This window comes from Rattus rattus, chromosome 2 (assembly GCF_011064425.1).
Source record: "Rattus rattus isolate New Zealand chromosome 2, Rrattus_CSIRO_v1, whole genome shotgun sequence".
Classification (NCBI taxonomy): domain Eukaryota; kingdom Metazoa; phylum Chordata; class Mammalia; order Rodentia; family Muridae; genus Rattus; species Rattus rattus.
In genome coordinates this window covers 169286072-169307052 of record NC_046155.1, presented here as the reverse complement: position 1 = coordinate 169307052, position 20981 = coordinate 169286072, and positions in this window count along the sequence as shown.

The following is a 20981-nucleotide window of genomic DNA, read 5'->3' as shown; positions in this document are numbered from 1 at the left end:
TAAGCTTTTGTCTTACTTTCGTTTCCTTGTGCCTTCCAGCTCTTTATTGCAAAACCCAGGCACTGCAGGCTGTCAGAGGCCACCCGCTGTGCTTCCTCTGTCCATCCACTTGTGACCATCAGCAAAAGTACCAGCGATGGAAGTGGTAGTTCCTAGGCAGTTGTCCTGTCCTCGCACTGCTGACAGATTCCTCCAGGTCCCTAACCACTCACAGGGGAAGCATGTGCTGGAAGGTAGCTCAGTTAAGGGAGTGGGACCCACCGGCAGGCAACAGACTTAGGGTCAGTCCCTGCTCCAGTTATTGGGGAACCCACATGAAGCACTGGGGTCTGTGAACAAGACTTTGAGTTTGATAACAGGATCTATTCTTCCTTCCTTCCTTCCTTCCTTCCTTCCGAAGGGCTGGTGGCTGCCGGGCCAGGTGGGTGAGCTGATGACCTGACCTCAATCCCCAGTACTCACAAGGAAGCAGAGAAACCAGCACAAGGTCCTTTGGCCTCCACACTCATTTGGGGCACGGGTAACCCCCTCATCCTTAAATAAACGTAGTAAAGAAGGAAGGGCTAGGGATGTAGCTTAGTGAAAAGACGCTCGACTAGCATGCCACGGCTCTGGGTTTGATTCTCAGCCCTATAAAAACAAAGGGCTGGAGAGACGGCTCAGCGGCTAAGAGCACTGACTGCTCTTCCAGAGGTCCTGAGTTCAATTCCCAGCAACCACATGGTGGCTCACAACCATCTGTAATGAGATCTGATGCCCTCTTCTGGTGTGTCTGAAGAGAGTGACAGTGTACTCATATAAATTAAATGTTAAAAAACAAAACAAAACAAAAACGAACCAGCAACAACGTGCAAACAAAATCAGAGGCAGTTGTCTTTCCCTCCAAACTCTTTCCTGGAGCACTGGGGAAAACAAAGCCTCCTCTTGCTCCTCAGGAAGTTGGTTATGGTTTGGTTGCCCCAATTTACAGGACAGGGAGTGTGTGTGTGTGTGTGTGTGTGTGTGTGTGTGTGTGTGTGTGTGTGTGTGAGATTACCAGGGCTTCAGGCCCAGGAAAGCTTGAGGAATATAGGAACTATAGGCAAAAAGGGATCTTTCAACTGTGTTGGTCTAGGTTGGTGGGGGTTCTTGGCTTCAGCCTCTGGAAATGGCCCAAGGCAAAGGAGAAAGCTGATAATGGTCACAGTCAACATTAAAGGTGATCGTACCAGGCAGCTCACAGGGGAGGAGTGTTGTGTTTTAAAAGGATAAAGAGAGGGGGGGATTATGTTTTATGGAGGTCTGGGGAAACGGGGTGCCTCAGTAGATCCATGCTGAGGTGTCCATTCCCCCTGAGGGGGCCAGCCACATGACAGTATAGTATAGAAAAGAGTTTATTCAGGGCATAGGGAAGGACTTAAGAGGGTAGTAGGAGAGAGAGAGAGAGAGGCGGAGAGAGAGAGAGAAGAAATAGAAGAGGAAAGGAGTAGAGGCCGACCATGAGCACATGGAGAGAAGGGGGGAAGGGAATGGGGAGAGAAGGGATGGGGTGGGTAAGAGCAAGAGAGTGAGGAAAGGGCAAGCAGCCCCCTTTATAGTGTCAGGCTGTTGCCAGGTAACTGTGGGGGTGGAGCTTAGACAGAATGCTAACAAGGGGAGCTTTATTTCTGGAGCTTGCAGTCTTGGAGAGGTTATTTCATGGCCTGTCTGCCCTGTCACTGTGGAGCTTGCGTTGAGATGCATCATGGGATGAGTGCATAAAAACTGCTCACTTCGAGCGTCCAGGAACAAGAAGACAGGAAGAAACGGCATCCTAATATTTCCTTTAAGGCTGTATACCCCACCATGACGTAACTGTTTCCTACCAAGCTCTGTCTCCTCAAGGTTTTCCTGATTGCCCAATGGGCTAGCTACCACGCCTTCAACTCATGGGCCGTTGGGAAGCACTGAAGAGCCAAATTATAACAATCTCGGAGCATCAGCACTGAATTTGCTATCTGCTTTAAGAACGTGTGAAAGAGGGCTGGAGAGATGGCTCAGTGGTTAAGAGCACTGACCGTCCTTCCAGAGGTCCTGAGTTCAAATCCCAGCAACCACATGGTGGCTCACAATCGTCTGTAATGAGATCAGATGCCCTCTTCTGGTGTGTCTGAAGACAGCTACAGTGTACTTCTATATAATAAATAGATAAATCTTAAAAAAAAAAAAAGGGAATGTGTGAAAAAATTAGGGATTGATCAACTTAAATGTTGGGTGACATTTGTTGGGACTGAAGGGACAGTGAACAAGGAAGTCTTTCCTAGAAACCTCCAGGAATGAGGGTGTGTGTGAATTGTTCCTCCAAAAGCAGTAAACTGATAAAAATTATTTTTTCATTTTTTAAATTTATATCTTTTTTTTTTTTCCGGAGCTGGGGACCGAACCCAGGGCCTTGCACTTGCTAGGCAAGCGCTCTACCACTGAGCTAAATCCCCAACCCTTAAATTTATATCTTGATTGTAGCCCCCCTCCTCCAGGTCCCCCTCACACAGCCCCTCCTCCCATTTCCCCTTTCCCTTCTCCTCTGAGAAGGGGAGGCTCCCCTTGGGTATCACCCACCCTGGCACATCAAGTCACTGCAGGACTAGGCTCTGCCTCTCCCACTGAGGCCAGAGAAGGTAGCTCAGTTAAGGGCGTGGGACCCACCGGCAGGCAACAGACTTAGGGTCAGTCCCTGCTCCAGTTGTTGGGGAACCCACATGAAGACCAAGCTGCACATCTGCATATGTGCGGGGGCCTAGGTCCAGCCCAGGCTTGCTCTTTGGCAGTTCAGTTTCTGGGAGCCCCAAGGGTCCAGGTTAGTTGTCTGTTGGTCTTCCTGTGGAGTCCTGGGCTCTTCAAGTCCGTCATTCCTTCCCCAACTCCCACACGACTCCCCAGGCGCTGTCTACTGTTTGCTGTGGGTCTCTGCATCTGTTTTCCTCGGCTGCTGGGTGGAGCCTCTCGGAGGACAGTTATGCTAGGCTCCTGTCTGCAGACATAGCAGAGTATCACTAGTAGTGTCAGGGCTTGGTGCTTGCCCGTGGGATGGGTGTCAAGTTGGGTCAGTCATGGGTTGGTTGCCCATTCCCTCTGTCTCTGCGCCATCTTTGTCCCTGCACGTGTTGTAGACAGGACACATTTTGGGTGGAAGATTTTGGGTAGGTTAGTATCCTTATTCCTCCACGGGGAGTCTTGCCTGGCTACAGGAGGTGGCCACTCCAGGCTCCATATCCCCCACTGCTAGGAGTCTCAGCTAGAGTCAGCCCCATAGAATCCTTGGGACCCTCTGTCCCAGGTCTCTGTCATATCCTAGAGCCCACCCCTGTCTGCCAGCTGTTCTCTCTCCTCAGCTCTCCCTACTCCTGATCCCCTACCCTGCTCCCTTCCCCATTGCCTCTCCCATCCAGTTCCCTCCATCCACCCACCAACAATGTCCATTTTATTTTCTCTTCTGAATAAGATTTCAATCCTTGGGTCCTTCTTACTTGGCTTCTCTGGGTCTGTGGATTGTAGTGCGGTTATCCTGTACTTTGTGGCTAATGTCCACATCATACCATGCATGTCCTTTTGGTTTGGGTTATCTCACTCAGGATGATGTTTTCTAGTTCCCGCAAAATTCTTGATGTCCTTGTTTTCAATAGCTGAATAGTACTCCATTGTTTAAATGAACAACATTTTCTTTATCCATTCTTCAGTTGAGGGACATCTGGGCTGTTTCCAGTTTCTGGCTATGGCTAAGAAAGCTGTCATGAACATAGTCCAGGAAGTAAGTATTCTCGTGGTGTGGTAGAATATCTTTTGGGTAAATGCCCAGGAGTGGTATAGCTGGGTCTTGAGGTAGAACTATGTAAAAATTTTGAGAAAGTGCCAGGTTGATTTCCAGAGTGGTTGCACAAGTTTGCAATCCCACCAGCAACAGAGAAGCGTTTTCCTTGCTCTGCATCCCCGCCAGCATGTGCTGTCACTGGAGTTTTTGATCTTAGCCATTTGGATAGGTGTAAGGGGGAATCTCAGAGTTGTTTTGATTTGGATAAAATGACTTAAAAAAAGAATAGAGTCTTAATCTGGAGCTCAGGAGGACCTTGCTATAACACGTCTGTGTGGCTTTAACTTTTTTCAAACCTTATTTTTAATGATGGTTCTTAAATGCTTTAACTTTCCTTACAACCCACATGCCCCAGCACATGTATCTAGTCAGCTCGAGTCCGTGGAAGCGGCAAGAAACTGCAGCACACCGCAGAAGATGTTTATGTAGGTGTTAGGTAGGGAGCACTGTCTTTGGATTGACCGCTTGGTCTTGGTTTGACACTGCTAATTTGGTTTCTTTCTGTAAAGTTCTAAAGTCATTCCATTTTCAGAAGGCAGATGTGTAATCAGGGGATGGCGGATACTTCACAAACCCAGAGGCACAAATACAATGCAGTCGGCGTTCTAAGGTTGTGGGTGTTCACTGGGGACAGAAACGGTGATTGGGTACGTTGTCTTTGTTTTGTTTTTTTTCCAAGACAGGGTTTTTCTGTGTTCTGGAACTCACTATAGATCAGGCTGGTTTTGGACTCAGAGATCTGTCTGCCTCTGCCTCCTGAGTGCTGGGATTAAAGGCGTGAGCCACTGCTGCCTGGATGGCATTTTTTGCCTTTTAATTTAAATTTTTTTTTTTTAGTTTTTTTGTTTTTTAGTTTATGTATATGGGTGTTTTGCTCTATCTGTATATCACATCATACAGTGCCTGAGGAGGCCAGAAATGGGCATTAGATCTCTTTGAATTGGAGTCACAGACATTGTGAGCCACCACGTGGGTTTAGGAAATCAAATCCAGGTCCAGCCAGGGCTTTTAACCACTAACCTGTTTCTCTAGAGCCCTGTTGTTTAAAAACATTTAGTTTTTATTTATTTACATGTTTGTGTGTACCTGTGTGTTTATGCCACATTTCTACAGGAGTTGGAAGCAAAGGGAACTTCTGCTCTTCAGGAGCCGGAGTTACAAGTAGCTGTGAACTAACCGGTGTGGGTCCTGTGCCACTGTGTCACAAATAAATTAGAATTGATGTCTATGTAAACGAATGTAGCAATAATACAATTACACGCCTTTTAATATGTTAGCTAGCAGTCATTTTAAAATTTTGAACTTGAGTTAAGCTCTAATTATATCACTTATCCCCTTCCTCTTCTCCCTTCTTTCCTTCTTTGTTTGTTTGTTTCCTTCTGTTTGTGTTTTGACACAAGGTTTCACTCAGTAGTCCAAGCTAACCTTGACTTTGGGGATCCTGCCGCAGCCTTCTGAGGACTGGGTTTATCGACATACATAGCACCTTATGAAGCAGAACTTGAGCCGGTCTGTCTCTCAGGGGAGGTAGACATTAGGCTGGCAGGGAGCAGCACAGGATGTGTTACAGTACAGAGTTGATTGCACAGGGTTTTGGAGGACATCTTTATAATCTCTGAACTCACCCAGGGCCTGGCACCTCGAAGGAACTCTACAAATATTGGCTGAAATTGAGCAATACCTTCCCAGCCCCTTAACTTGGTCTGATAAGACCGGAAATTTGTGAAAAAGCCAACCTGCTAAGAGAAAGACAAATCTCACTGATAAACAGTCATGTGTTCACGCAGAGCCTCCCTGAGGCTGACCCAGTCCAGTCTGTGTTGAGGCTGCTGCGGGGTCTTCCTCAGCTCTCTTCAGGTTTCCTCAGTCTGTTAGTGCCTACACCTCCAGGCCCTGGCTGCTAGTCAGTTCCATCTGTCTGATTTTCTCTTTCTTAGACCTGGGAGAATGAGCACCAGAGGCCAGGTCGGTCCCTCAGGTTTGTTGATATAAGACACTTTTTTTTTTTTTTTCTTTTTTTTTTTTTTGAGTTGGGGACCAGGCAGGGCCTTTAAGCACTGTTAGGCAAGCGGCTCTACCACTGAGCTAAATCCCCAACCCTGATATAAGACACTCTTAAGACAAATCGAGGGGTTGGGGATTTAGCTCAGTGGTAGAGCCGCTGCCCTAACAAAACCCCTGTCTGTCCCCAACTCAAAAAAAAAGAAAAAAAAAAAACAAATCGAATTGGGTTCCTTCGGTGGCCTGAAGCTCTGAGGGCAGGAAGGCACTTGCTTTTGTTGTTCCAGTGCCCAGTGGATTGTGAGTTGAAGGTCAGCCTGCAATACATAGCGAGTTCGATACAACAAGTTTGTGTCAATGCCCCTCCATCTCTTCCCAGAGTCTACTCTGAAGTCCTGTGCTCTCCTCACTCCCCATGGCCAAGCACGGAGACCACAGCAGACACTGAATTGTAGGACAGTCCAGCCAGGGCAGCAGTACACAGGACAGCCTGCTTCCTTCCTGGACCACATTTGCAGTAAGAGTGGAATCTCACATCCGCTGTATCTTCCCACCTGTGCCATGGCCAGCCCCGAGCCTCTTTTCACAGTTCTTTTTATTTTTTTATTTTTATTTTTTGGACAAATCTCACACCGTAGCTTAAACTAGTGGTTCTCAACTTCCTAGTGACCCTTTAATTCAGTTCCTCATGTTATGCTGACCCCCAACCATAAAATGATTTCATCGATACCCCATAGCTGTTACTTTGCAGTTAAGAATCATAATGTAACTATGTGACATGCAGGATGGTCTTAGGTGACCCTTGTGAAAGAATCACCTGATCTTCCCTCCTCCCAAAGGGGGTTTCAATACACAAATTGAGAACTTCTCGTTTAAATTTACAGTCAAGCTCAGGGCTTCAGAGTACGTCTCTGGAAAGAGGTGGAGGGGCTCGTGGTGGGTGTTCTCAGGTACTGGTTAATTCCAGTGCTTGTTGGGACCAGGGACAGGATTGAAGAGAGCACGAGACGAAACAGCGCCACAGAGCGTAAGCGATCAGGGAAACCCTACATTTATTTCCTGGCACTTCAGGAAGGGCCAGCCGTCTGAAAACACCTTTCCTGATGATATTAAGGGCTGCACTGTTAGAGCCTGGCATGGAACCTAGGTTTTCCACTGACACCAAGTTGTTTGGAATCAAAAACTTCTTTCAAGTTCAGCACAATGGCTCTTCAGAGAAGTTGTCATCACTAAACCTACGGACCTGAGTTTGATCCCTGGACTAACGTGAAAGAAGAGAGCGGACTCTGCAGGATGTCCTCTGAGCTCTGCAGGTGCGCATGTGCACCCCACGTGATGGATAAACGCCCCCCCCCCCAGCACCTCACCCTTCCAATGAGAACGGTTACACATGTTTTACCAGTCACAGTCACAAGGTGGCAGCACCGCTTCACTGACGTTTCCTAGTGAGCTAGCCAGACAGGCTGTTAGGATTAGAAAGGGTGCATTACGTGTCAAGGTCAACGGTGTCATCCTGCCTGTCCCTCCACCCCTCACCCTGGCTCTCTGTAGAGTGACAGAATTGTGGTCAGAGTGAAATACTTGCATCCAGATTAGAGGACACTTTAGAGACAAGCTTACGGACCACACAAGGTTGTTGTACAGTTCTGATACTTCTAGTGGGACCTGAAAGGCCCCTCCCTCCCCTCCCTGTCTCTGTCCCTCCTTCTCTCCCTCCCTCCCAACATGTCTGTCCCTTTGCTGCTCTGGTCTTGTCGCCCGGGCTGACCCCGAGTGTATCCACTTGCTCCTAGGATGTGGTAACACATCGCTGCTGGGTGGTGATGGGTCACACTAAGCAACAAGGCTTTAGAGATCACTCTAGAGATGAATTTTTGTTGCACCTGCATTGATTTGTGGGTGAAGTGAGAATGGACTCTGAAGTGAGGCTCAAACATGTCTGGTGTAGCTATGGCTTTAACCACAGGACCTCACTGTGTAGCTCCAGCTGGCTTGGACCTCTCTATGCGGACCACAGAGAGCACCTGCCTCTGCCTCCGGGAGTGCTGCAACCCTGGCTAGCATGGCTTCCGCTCTCAAGTCTGGGCTGTGCTCCCAAGTGCCCCTCTCACTCTCACGCCTCCATCCCACGGCTCCTCTGCCATTTTCAGCAACTTCTCTGGTTTAGAACCCAGGACTCCTGCTTTCAGCCTTGACCTTCGACCGAGGTATCGTTTGATGATGCCTGTACCCCAATCAAGGTATCGTTTGATGATGCCTGTACCCCAATCCTTCAGAGGTCCTTTGGCAGCCGCCGGTCTCCTTCAGGTGTCTGCCTAGTTTTCATGGCTCAGCGTGGCCGCCTTAGCAAGTTTCCCTAACTTGTGGTTTCTCCACCACCTCTTCCTGCCATGGTGATCCCTGTCTCCTAAACGGTGCTCATCACTCTTTCTCGATGGTGGTAAGGTCGGCTCTAGAGTTAGGCAAGCGTAGCTTCCAACTCCAAGGGTACCATCCACCTTGGCAAATCACCCCACTTCCTGAGGCCCAGCATCCTCTGCTGAAGTAACCTGTTGTGTTGGCTAAAATGAATGCTGCTCAATGAGCATCTACAGCAGGAACCATTACCTGCTTCCTTTCGCTTGTGTCTCCCTTGTTTCCGTGGTCCTACTGCTCAGATGCCCAATCCAAAACCCGCCTCTTTCAGGAAATGTGTCCCAGACATTCCCGACGCACTGACCCTATCTCACCCTTGTCCTAGCATCTAATTCGCCAGCTTGGCAGTAATACATTAGCTGGGGGTGGCAGAGCTAAATTTCCTTTCAGTCTTTTAAGAGAGCTTGTAAGTTATCTTTAGTGCCGCAACAGCTCCTTCTGCAATCAAGAGTCAGATCTCGGTAGCTTTGAACACCTCAGGGGCAGCTTTCCTCAGGGTCCTTCCTCTTTGTAGACTTTAGTGTTCTCTTTTTCATTTCCATGTCTCGCGATAGCCCCTCTCTGGGAGGGATTGATGAAAACATTTAAGTTATTATCACTTAATTTTTTTTTTAAAGCTGGGCATGACTTTAATTCTAGAACTTAGGAGGTAGAGGCAAGTGGGTCTTTGTGAGTTCATGGCCAGCCGGGGCTCCGTAGTGACTGAGACCCTGACTTAAAATAATAAAAAAAATTATTGTGTGTGTGTCTACATGTGAATGCCGATGCCTAAGGAGGCCAGAGGCATCGCATCCGCCGGAACGGGGATTACAGGCAGTTGTGAGCCACTAGATGTGGGTGCTAGGAACGGAACCCAGGTCCTCTGCAAGGACGGCAGTGCACTTCACTGCCCAACTGTTCTCTAGACCTGGTGAAATTTGTAAATGAAATTCTGATAAGTGCTTTAAGGAAACTGGGCACGGTAAGGACTTAAGCCCAGTGAGAATTGCCTCAGCAGCCGGGGGCTGGGGATGGACACACTTCCCTATTTTGTAAACTGGTAACCAAGTCCTTACCCTCTTGCTTCAGAAGACACCGAGGACAAAGCATAACTGCTACCCAAACAGCTCAGGTTGCTCAAGGGAGGCCCTGGGCCCTGACCTGGGTCGGGTGGATTTTGCTCTCAACTCTAGTCAGGAGTAGTACTTGGGTCTATGAGGTTGGTGGGTATTTGTAACAGGAGCCAGAGTTTCCTGTCAGTGGCAATTACAGCCCTTGAGTGCTATGCACTCCGTGAAATGTAGCAAAGATTTCCCCGAGTCCTGGATTGGGGTGGGGCGGGGCAGGGCGGGGTGGGGTGGGGTGGGGCGGGGGGGGGTGGGAGCTTGCTTATGCTTAGCATTTTCTTCCTATCAGTCAGCTTCCTATCAGTTCACTCATGGCTCTCCCAGTCGGGAATTTTGGCCTTTCCTCTGCCATGGGTTCCCACCAAAGTCCAAATTTAGTTACTTCTGCTAAATTGGCTTTGCTTTGAGAAGAGAGGCCCACAGAATGGCTTCTCTGTTGCTTTCCAGGATTCTAATTTTCCCTGCTGGTTTTCAGTCCTGGATGTTTGTTAGAATCTGAGACATTTGACCGCCTTCCAGGGCCTGCCCAACTATTCTGGTGTCCCCAGGCACTGAGAGTTTAAGAACGCTCAAGATGGCTAGCTTCATCGTCTGTGTTGGATGCCCAGGTGGAAGGGAGGAACCGCCTCCCCCAAGCTGTTTTCCGACCTCCACACGCTTGCTGTGGTTTGCTCGCCTCTCCCAGGAAATGAAATGAAATAAAACAATGTTTGCAAGTAATACAGTCGTTTTGCAAAAGTGGGGAAGCATTAGCCAAGTGCTCCGTGTCCCCTTGAGCACTAGGGAAGGTCACTGGCGCCCTGGGCTCCTCTTGGGCTGATCTAAGGAGACAAAGTGTAGCCCCTCTGCTATCTGGCTACAGTGCACACCTCAAACTTCACCCTGAGGAAATATTAGATGAGCCTGAATCGAGGGTTATTACAACAAGAACAAGAACAACAACAACAACAACAAGAATAACAACAACAGACAAACCAACCAAAAAACAACTGGCGATACTCTTCAAAACTGTTAAGGTCAGCCAGGTATGGGGTAGCACCAAGAAGCCAGAGGGAGAAGGCTCACAAATTCCAGGCCAACTTGAACCTCGCCTCTAGCAAAAGAGACAGGAAACTGTTAAGCAGGGTATGGTAGCTCAGGTCTATGATCCCAGAGCTTGGGAGGTAGAGATAGGAGGAGCAGGAATTCAAAGCCCGCCCGGGTAATTTGAGAGGAACCTAGGGTAGGTGAGACCCGGTGTACATAACCTCCACCCCTCTCCTACAACCACAATGAAAACCGAACCTAACAAAAACCAACAAACGGAACAAACCCCAGACCTCAGAAACTCCCAAAGTTTAACTGAACAACTTCCAGGAACAGCTACATAGCGAGTTCCAGGCCAGGCCGAGCTACAGAACGAGGCCTCATCTCAAAAACAAACAACAGAACTAAAAATCAAAATGTTCTGGCCATGAAGACAGAAGTTGGAAGCATTGTACCAGAAGACTAAGGGGACTGAAGACACGCTCAGAGACAGAACCCTTTGCTAGAGTGAAGTGAGCTAGACCTCGGGTTCAACACAAGGACCGTGAAACCAAAAATCAAAGTGAAACAGAAATCCACTACTAAAAATAAGCTTAAAAGAGACAAAACAGTTAAATTCGGGGAGATAGAGCGTTAGGTTGGAGCCTGGCTCAGTAAAAGGTGGAGACTGCCCACACCTTTGATCCCAGGACTCAGGAAGCAGAGGCAGGCAGATCTCTGAGTTTAAGGCTAGCCTGGTCTACGGAGTGAGTTCCAGGCCAGCCTGGTGTCATAGGGAATTCCTAGCAAAGGCTAACACTGTCTTCAAAAAACAAAAACAAAAAGGCAAAAAAGCTTCCAGATCATTCTAATGTATTATCGAAGTTAAGAACCACTTATTTAAGTTTAAACTTGCTTAATAATCCTTTAGAAAGCTAACTCTTTATTTCCTGAAGAGGCTGTTTATCCACATTTCCAGCTATTCCCCAATCTATAGATTGAGTTCAGACTCCTTAGGGTAGCGGTCACAGTTTCTCAGCATGGCCTCGGCTCCTTGCTCTGCGGTCAATCCTGATTCACATTTGATGTTCTGCAAGGTCCCTGCCCTGCTTTTCAGCCTCCCGGAGTTTTCATCCCAAGCCTCGTTTCAGATCCCGTCTCACTGTGGAAGCGTTGTATGATTATTTCCATTCCAATCATCTTTGCATGCTGGTCGATGCAATGGTGTGGACCAGAAACATCTGAATCTAGGCTGATGGTGGGGCACACTCTGGGAGGCAGGAACAGACAGATCTCTGTGAGTTCAAGGCCAGCCTGGTCTATACAGTGAGTTTCAGGCTAGCCAGGGCTACATAATGGAACTGTTTAAATCCTAGAAGGAAATTCGTGAATATGTGTGTGTGTGTGTGTCTGAAGGCTTGCTCCATCCACAGCTTCTGAGATAAGGGCTAAGTCTGTGATGCTGAGGGTGATGGTGGTCTATAGATGAGAGACAGAGAGGTCTCAGCGCTGGGCTCCGTCCTCTTGCTATAGTTCAGTGGTCCCTAGAGGCATTTTGTCGGTTGTTGCTCGGGATTTCCTGGTTAAACTTGTTATCATTTCCTGCACGGCCTTTAATATTTCCTCCCTGCTTGCTCTTCAGCAAAGCAACAGACATTTTTAGACTGGAATGGAATGGTTGGGACTTTGAAGAATCCGTTCTCCTGAGATCTTTCTCTTTCCTTGAACATAACTTAGTAAACAAGTGACCTATTGAAAGGAGAATGTAACTCAAGCTAGGGAGAAGGGAGGGGTGTACGTTCCTAAAGGCCAGAGGGCCCACCTCTGCTTAGACAACAGGACAACGTAATTTCTAGGAAGTACAACTCCTTAATTGTTCTTAAATCCTGCTCCCTGCGTAGCAAAACCGGCTTAAGGCGTGTGTGTACACAGATGAATCAGTTCTCCTCTCTCGGGAATCCTTTCTGGCCCTCCACTCCTTAGGTCTGCGAAAGTGAGGCCAAAGGGACAGGTGAGAAGGAAGTCAGAAGCCACGACGCATGGAAAGGGACAGGTGGGGTTGCCATTGTTCAAGGCCCTGGCTTCCGAGTCTCCTCTTCGGTCGTTCCAGGAACCCTCCAGGATTTTCTATTTCCTTATTGCACTTCTTCGAGTCGCATCCCTTTTATGGCCCTGAGAATGGTTGTGCAAATAGTTCCTAAGTCTGTCAGCTTGTGATTTCTCATGCGATCAGAGAATCTGGTCCTGCGTTTTCCTAAAAAAGACTAATGGTTCGTAAACAGTAGGTTAAGGAAGTGCCTTGAAGTTGTGCTAGGAAACAGGCGCCTGTGTGAATATTGAGACAGAAGACAGCTTATGTCGGCTGTGTTCAATCTGAAAGGAGGGGGAGGGGGAGGTAGAAATCATTCTGGAAGGTGGACTGTGTTTGGGAGATCTCAGAAAAATGTAAGACACGTTCTGCCCAGATTGAGTGAAGACAACGTTGAATGATGGAGTTGGTCCCCATTGGGCACATTTGCTTGATGCCTTTGCTTGACTTTTTTAGGTTGTGGAAATGGGCACAACTCCAGACTGTTCTGAGAGGATAGCGGCTTCATGTAACGCCTCAGGTAGTCAGTGCGTGTAGTGCGTGCCGAGTGTGAGCGGTGGTGATTATGGGAGCAGTGCTAGCTTGGGCATCTAGGTTAGGAGGGTTGCTTGCCGCAGCGTCCTGGCAGGGCAGCTGGAGGCAAAATGGCCCAGGGAGGTAGACATTCCAGGTCTCACTAGGTAGTGCTAGGAAAATACTTTTGCTCAGAAGGAGATCTCAAGGGATGAGGAACCAGTTATAATCTCCTGGAGGTCTAGGCACGAACCCTGCAATTATATATGTTTGTCAAGCCTTGGTAGAGGTTTCAGGAAATGCTCTGTGAGGACCATTCATCTAGCTAAGGTAATTTCTTATTAAAAGGCCAGAGTCACTGTTTTTATCTTTGGGCTGTCCTCATTTATACGGTGTAAGGAGGACTGAGGATGGCTCCAATAAGGAAATGAGCAGATTTGGGGCTGGTGTATGTGAGCCGAGGGAGCATGTGTTTTATTTGAACATAAAAAGGGCCTCTTAAAGCTGGATCTCCTCATATAAACCCAGTGGGCGCCCCGAGACGATCGCAGACTCCCTCGTGAAATGCTGAAGTGGAGTCGCAGCAGAAGGCCGTACGCTGGGCTTTGCTTCGTGGTAGATTTGACGGAGGCTTGTCGTTGAAGACAAAGGAAGAGACCTGAGAGAGAGAACTGAATGGTGAGAGAGCAGGGCCGCAGAGATGCTTATGGGGGCCATCCCAGGCTGGGCACTCACATGGCTTTGCTCTCTTAGTGTTCTTTTCTGATGCAGTAAGAGTTATTCTTGTGTTGCAGATGAGAGACAAGGTGAAAGAGCTCATGGCTCTGCCCAGGGTCATCCAGCTGGAGTTAGTGTCTTACCTCCAAGTCTGTCCTGCTTCTCTACAGAACAGACAAAGACAAGGAAAGCAGGGTGAATGTGTGTCCCTGGTTGAAGTTTAGAAAGGGTACTTGTGGGGTTGGGGATTTAGCTCGGTGGTAGAGTGCTTGCCTAGCAAGCGCAAGGCCCTGGGTTAGGTCCCCAGCTCCGAAAAAAAAGAAAAGAAAAAAAAAAAAAAAGAAAGGGTACTTGTGTTAAGTCAGATAGTGACTGCCAGGGTACTTGTGTTAAGTCAGACAGTGACTGCCAGGGTACTTGTGTTAAGTCAGATAGTGACTGCCCAGGGTACTTGTGTTAAGTCAGATAGTGGCTGCCCAGGGTACTTGTGTTAAGTCAGATAGTGGCTGTTGCCCAATGTCCACATCCCATTGGCACCTGGGAACACTTTGTTTGAAGGACATTGTAGGTGCACTGAAGTCAACATCTTGGGACAGTGATCTCAGGATCTCTGAGTGGTCCTGGAGCAAAAACTTCCAAGAGGCTTACCAGGCATGGTTACACTTAGCTGTCCACCTCCAAGGGGAGTTTTTATCCTGCTGATGCCTTGGTTCTGACATAGAGACTTTTTGAACTGTGGTCTACAGAACTGTAAGGCTTGGGGAGCAAGTGCCTGCCGTCTTGTGTTCCAGGCGTTTACAGACTGGAAAAGGAAGGAAGGAAACAGCCGGAAGGTTGGACAGCAAGTAGATTTAGGTCATAGGTGCGAAGGAGCGTGTGGGATTAGCTGTTTCCTCCTCTCATTTCCTACTTGGTTTCCATGATACTGTAAGGGACCAAGGTGTTCAGCGCACCTCAGGAACATCTGCCAGGCCTCCGAGAATCATCTTCGGAGCATACGGATGGGTCCAAAGGGCTGGAGGAAGGCAATGGCAGATAGGTGACTTGAGTAATGGCGGGGAGGGGAGGCCTTTGTCCTTAGTCAGATGCATCCAGTCAGTGAAAATGGTCCATCCCGTGAATGCCAGGGAAGAAAGTAGCCAGCGGTCTTTATTTTTTTGTCAGATGAACTGACATGTCACGGCAACCTGGAGTCAATGTCCAGTGGCTTCTGGACTTAGCGGCCTGGGATAAAATTCTCGTGGAATCCTCGTTTGGGGCTCAGGCTGATTCTTGCACTGTTAAGTTGGGCAGGTCCCAGTCTGCAGACAAGGGCCTCCCACTTCGCTGAGGGATGGGTTTGCAGCTCAGGGTTTGTTTTTTTGTTTTCTTTCCCCTGGCCTGTGGGGCAGTGTTAAAGCAGCCTCTCTAAACACATCATAATGGAGCCATCCCGTTCCTTGATGCTTCATTGACTCCTTCAGCAAACCACACCTTCTTTTCCCAGTCCTCCTAGATCCTGGGCGTCTTACAGAGCCATAGGGGCACTGCGTGAGGGGGAAATAAACCCAGATCAAATAAATACCCGGTAGTGGGTGGGGGTGGGGCAGATGAGTGGGGCCAATTGTGATTGCTCCGTTCTAAAGAACTCAGCCTTTTCTCCCCTCCACCTACCTCCGCCCTTCAGAGTTCCTGGCTAAGTCCTCAGCTCTGGGCACAAAGAAACTGGTTTCCTAGCTCCTGCTATGGTTTGGTCCCACCCACAGAGACAATAGGCCTATTTTTTTCAGTTGTCAAAAACCCTGTGTCTGACCCCTGAAACTGCCCCTTAAGGAGTGCCAAAGCTCACTTCTTCCTGTTCTGTTCTTGCTATGCCAGCTCAGTGTGCAGCTCCCCTTGTGGGGGGGGGGGGATAGGAGTCCCAGGCACCGTCAGCCGGAGGGAAAGCTCCTGGGAATCCAGACAGATGTGCACAGGAGAGTCCGTCAGGCTGTTAGCAGATGGAACGGGAGCTGTGGGCCAGCACCTGGCTGACTGCGTTTTGACCTTGAATGAGTACATTGGCCTCTTGAGGCCTTAGCTGTGACTTCTAAAACACGAGACTGAAGATGAACTCTGGATCCAGTGCTTGAATGCTTGACTGTCAGTGTTATTTGTTCTTCAGTGGAATGTGTGCGTCTTCCTGAAGGCCGGGATTCACCCTCGGACAGTGCCACTGTGCTGCCCGTTGGGGCACCTTTCAGGCAGATGGAATGGCAGTTTTAGACAGGTCTCATTCTGGACCTCTTAGATGGGGTCCTGCCAGACTATAGAAATCCTTATTCCAAATTCCAACACTAAAGGAGTTTGGACTCTTTTTTTTTTTTTTTTTTTATTTTTTTTAAATTGGGATTTTTTTATTTACATTTCGATTGTTACTCCCTTTCCCAACCCTTCCCCCCTCCCCTTCTCTATGGGTGTTCCCCTCCCCATCCTCCCCCCAACAATCACGTTCACTGGGGGTTCAGTCTTGGCAGGACCAAGGTCTTCCCCTTCCACTGGTGCTCTTACTAGGATATTCATTGCTACCTATGAGGTTGGAGCCCAGGGTCAGTCCATGTATAGTCTTTGAGTTTGGACTCTTAAGTTGGGGGGCTTTAAATGGGAAGTGACCCGTTGATCTGTTCTTCTGGGCATTTCTGGTAGCCGTGTCCTACAGCGAGTCCGTTTCAGAGACTCAGCTCTCAGACAGGAGCATCAGAAGACGAAGGCGTGGGGAAGAGCAAGAGCCATTTGGGAAGCGACAACAGGTCTCTGTGACTAAAGAAGAGAGAAGAGAAGGTGGCAGGGACGGGGCGAAGGTGGCTCCGAGCTATGTCTACTTTGCGCTCTAGGGTGGATCAAATAAGGATGAGGGTTAGGGCGGCGAGGGACTGAGGTGCTGCCCTGAGTTTGCAGTCCTGTTTGATGAGGAACTATGGGCGAGCTACCCCTGGGGCCACCCAGGCAGCCAGGAGATGCTGCTGCTCCAGAAGGCCTAGGAAGGGAAGCCTGAGCACAGAGGGTCTCTGGCCTTATGGGGATTGCAGGCCTGGCCTCGGTCACACGGCACAAGGCTTTGTGCTCCTTCTCAACCACTTTAATAATTTAGAGGGATTTTTCAGGAATATGACCAGATATCCTTAGCTTGGAATCACCATAACTAACTTACCAGGAAGTCTTGAGAGGGAGGGAGAGCATCGGGGCGGGGGTTGCTCAAGAGGACGATAACAAGGAAGAGGGGGGCAGATGAAAACACACACCATAAAAATTTAACATTCTTTATAAATCATAAAAAGTCCAGTGTAAATATGAAAGTTCTGCTGAGAACACAGTGCCCATGGGTCAGATCCAGAAAGGGTGTGGCTCGTAGGACAAAAGAAAGTCACTGCAAAGGTTGGTGCTGAAACCTGGAGGTCCCTGTGCTTGCTGCTGGGTTTGCTCACTCTCTCGTAGGACGGCTCTCATAGATCCGTAGCTCTGCAGTAAACAGCCAGCAAGCGTGCCGTGCGCAGCCCGGGCCTGCTGGACAATGTCCTGACCCGCATGATCTCATGGGGCCCTCCCGCTGGCAGATGGGCATTTGTTTAGCCTCACTTTATAGAGGAGGGGACAACACAGAGTCATGTGCTGAGGCCCACAGTACGTGTGCTCCAGCCAGAACTTGAAGTTAGGCTGCCTGGGAGCTGTAATCTCTCAATAGTTCTATATGGTTTGAAAATTCCATATCTAATTGCTTTAAGATAGGACAGGTGGGATGCAATGTGGTAGAGCGTGTGTGTGTGTGTGTGTGTGTGTGTGTGTGTGTGTGTGTGTCCCACCCGCTGATGGCAGGAAGGCTGTGGGGAGTGATGAGGTAGGACTTCTTCAAAAATTGGCCTCATAGAAGCTATGGGATATTTGGAGAAAGTGAGATATCAGCATAGCCTTGCGCCAGCTGAGAGAGCCCATCAAACGCCGCTGTCTCAGACCTGATTAGCTGATGGGCTGGGCTGGAGAAGGCGGTGGGACCTAGGCTATTTAGGTTCCCTTCCTATGTGAAACCACCAAGAGGGCCGGTGCTTTTTCTGGCTGGGCTCCTGCAGGTGTCAGGAGAGCAGGAACAGTGAGACATCTATTCTCGGCTCTCTCATCCATGAACAGTTTGGAGGACAAGGAAGTCCTATTCCCTACCCTGGACAAGGGCATTATTTAAGTAGCGTATTTTTGGGGTATTTACGTATTCTTGCTTTAGAGGATCCTGTAAAGGGACACCTGGCTCCGTGTCAGCCGATCTGCGGATTTCATTTGCCACCGTAGCAGTCGCCCATCCTGTGGAAACGGTTGGGTCTGGGATCTGCTGGAGTGAATCTGTAGATTTCTGCTCTCAGGTTAACCAGTTGTATGTGGGCGAGGGTAAATGCCACACCGTCATCCTGAGTGCTGCTTTTGTAGCGCGGGCAGATCGAGTTCTACTACTGTTTGGGCTCTCTGAGCAGCTGTGTCTCGGTGAACTGAAAGTGACCCTTCTGGTATACTGCTGTGTCTCTAGAAGTGGACAGGGCCACTGACGCTGAGAAATTGGAAGTTTCCCTGTTGGTGTGCGGACTCCTGATGCTTGTTACAAACAGGACTTACCTTCCTGTCCTTGGACTTCCTCTACAGCCCATCCGTGAATAGCCAGCCTAATTTCTAGACTGGTATGTGAGTGCTTTTTCAATTCTTGGCCGTTTTCTGCCTGTGGTCCCCCTGAAGAAGCATCAGGAAATTATTTTCACAGCCACTGTGGCATCTGTTTCATATTTTCTTTCCCCTTGAGCCCCAGTTAAAGATGCCAGGCTCCTGGCATTGGTACACATTGAGAATGGACGCTGGGCTCTTTGGTTGGTTACTTTTTTTTCTGGGGAGCTCTCATAACAAGTATGTGAACCCACACAGCATCCTAAAGTCTCCTGTGTCATAGCCACTTACGAGTGTGAGGTGGGTGTCCGGGCGCACGCTTGCTGGTCAGGGTGTGGGTGGGGTCGGTGGCAGTAGAGGTGAAGAGGAAATAATTCAAGAGCCCTTTCCTCATTTTTTTGTGCAACTTCCTGGTAATTTGCAGATGCCAGAGGCTGATGTTCAACACTTCCCCACCCCGAACTGAAGTCTACTCTGGTTCTCCCCAGGCATGCACTGTGAGAAGCACTAGGAAGGTAGAGTTGAGGTACCGCAAACCTTCCCTGGGCATCGACTGGTTTGACGTCACTGCCTCTGTGTCTTGGAGTAGGTTGTAGACGACCGACAGCCACAGAAGGAAGGCTGGACAGCACAGCAGGCACTGGATGGATGTGTGCTTTGTTTCTCTGTGGTTCATACTTACGCACACCCATTTTTTTCCTTTTTCGAGACAGGGTTTCATTGTGTAGCCCTGGCTGTCCTAGCCCTCTCTCTGTAGACCAGGCTGGCTTTGAACTCACAGAGATCCACCTGCCTCTGCCTCCCCAGTGCTAGGATTAAAAGTGTGCACCACCATTGCCGGACCTGGGCATACCCATCTTAAAGAAGTAGTTTGACTCGGGGCTGGAGACAGGACTCAGTGGTTTCCCTTTCCCTCTTCCTTCCTTTCCTCTCTTGGTTTCGGTGCTGGAGATGGAGCCCAGGCAGTGGGACCTGCTCGGTCATTGAGCTTCCAGCAGCTCCTCCCTCGTCCTCTCAGAAGACTTTTGGGATCGAGTCTTGGCCGAGAAAGAGCAGCAGACTCATCCCACTCCCCAGCGAGCTCAGATTCAGGTTCGCACGGTGAGCAGCCCCAGACGCAGGCTGTGTTTACAAAGAGTCACACATGGGGTGGCACTTGCAGTTCTGTCGTCTCGGTCACCGTCGTTAGCACGTCAGTCTGAAGATCACCGTTGAGCGGACAGCTCTACACACTTGAGTAGGAGCCAGAGCTTTCATTTCTATGCCCTGCTTCAGCAGGCCCACCCAAAAAGACATATGTAAAACTTGGTGGGAAAGAGAGTTCAGTGTGGGGAGTATGTCTGTAACCCCAGTAGTCAGGAGGTTGAGGGAGGAGGATCCTCATGAGTTCAAGGCCGGCCTGGGCTACATAGAAAGTTCTAACCAGGGGTTAGATCTCTGAGACTGTCTTTAAAAAAAAAAAAAGAATTTTATTACAGCGTGTGTGTACCATGATGGAAATGTGGAGACCAGAGGAAACCTTTTAGAAGTCATCTCACTAACTCACTAGCAGGGGGCCAACAAGATGACTCAGTGAATGAGGTGCTTGCTGCTAAGTCTGATGAACTGATTTGATCCCTGGGACTCATGAGGAAGAAGATTACTGACTCATGCAAGCTGTCCTTTGACCTCTCTATGTGGACTGTGGCATAAATGCAAACATGCATGCATATATACACAAAGCCAATAATAATATGTAAACATTCACAGGAGAGCGTAACTCACCGGGAGATAGAGAGCTGTTTGAACCTTGAAAAGAGTTTTCTGTGAAACCACGATCTCTTTACTCTCTTTGAGTTAGTTGTTTGGGGTGGGGAAAGAGAGCGCTTTGTGAGAGACGGCCTAGTGCCAAGGTTTTGTCTGATGTTCCCACACTAAGCCTGCTCTACCACACCCGGGGTAGTCAAGAAGTAGAGCTGGAGTTTCCCCCTCTATTTTAAGCCTTTATGATGCGGTTTGGTGACTTCATCCTTCCTTTTACTTCCTTAGATTGTTATTTAGTTTGCTGTCACTTAGGTAAAATGAAGAAGGGCAGGGTAAGTAAAAACTTCCGGGATCTCATATTCCTGTGCCAGTTCCGGGTCTTTCTAATTCCTGTGTCTCTAGGGTAGTCCGGAGAATGAGTCCATTGTGACCCTTTGACCAGTGCAATTGCTCCTTATGTAGGGTTGGCCTAGGGAAAGCAGGGAGTCCAAGTGCCAGGCGTTAGGGGCCGTTAGAGTCAGGTGCACTGCACTTGGATTTAATCCCAATTAGTATGGTATTAGCTGTGGCCAGTTGGTATGAGCTGTCCTCAGTTCCAGAGTCTACAACATGATGAGGAGACCCCAACCAGTTCTGATAGCTGACTGGGAGCAAGTACTTGACACTCACCGAATGAATCATCAGTGCCTCTCAGAGATTATTGACATCAATCTTCATGTAGAGAAGTTGTAAGTAGTGTGGTCACCATGGCTGTAACTCATGATTGTCAGAGTTGGAGTTATGAGCAGGCCTGGCCCACCCGAGAGCCCGTGCTCCCAACTGCTCAGGTAGACTGTGTAACCCATGATAGTGTAACAAGGAGGAACGGAGGAAAAGGCTTAAAGTGCCAGGTGTAGAGCTTTGGAAACAG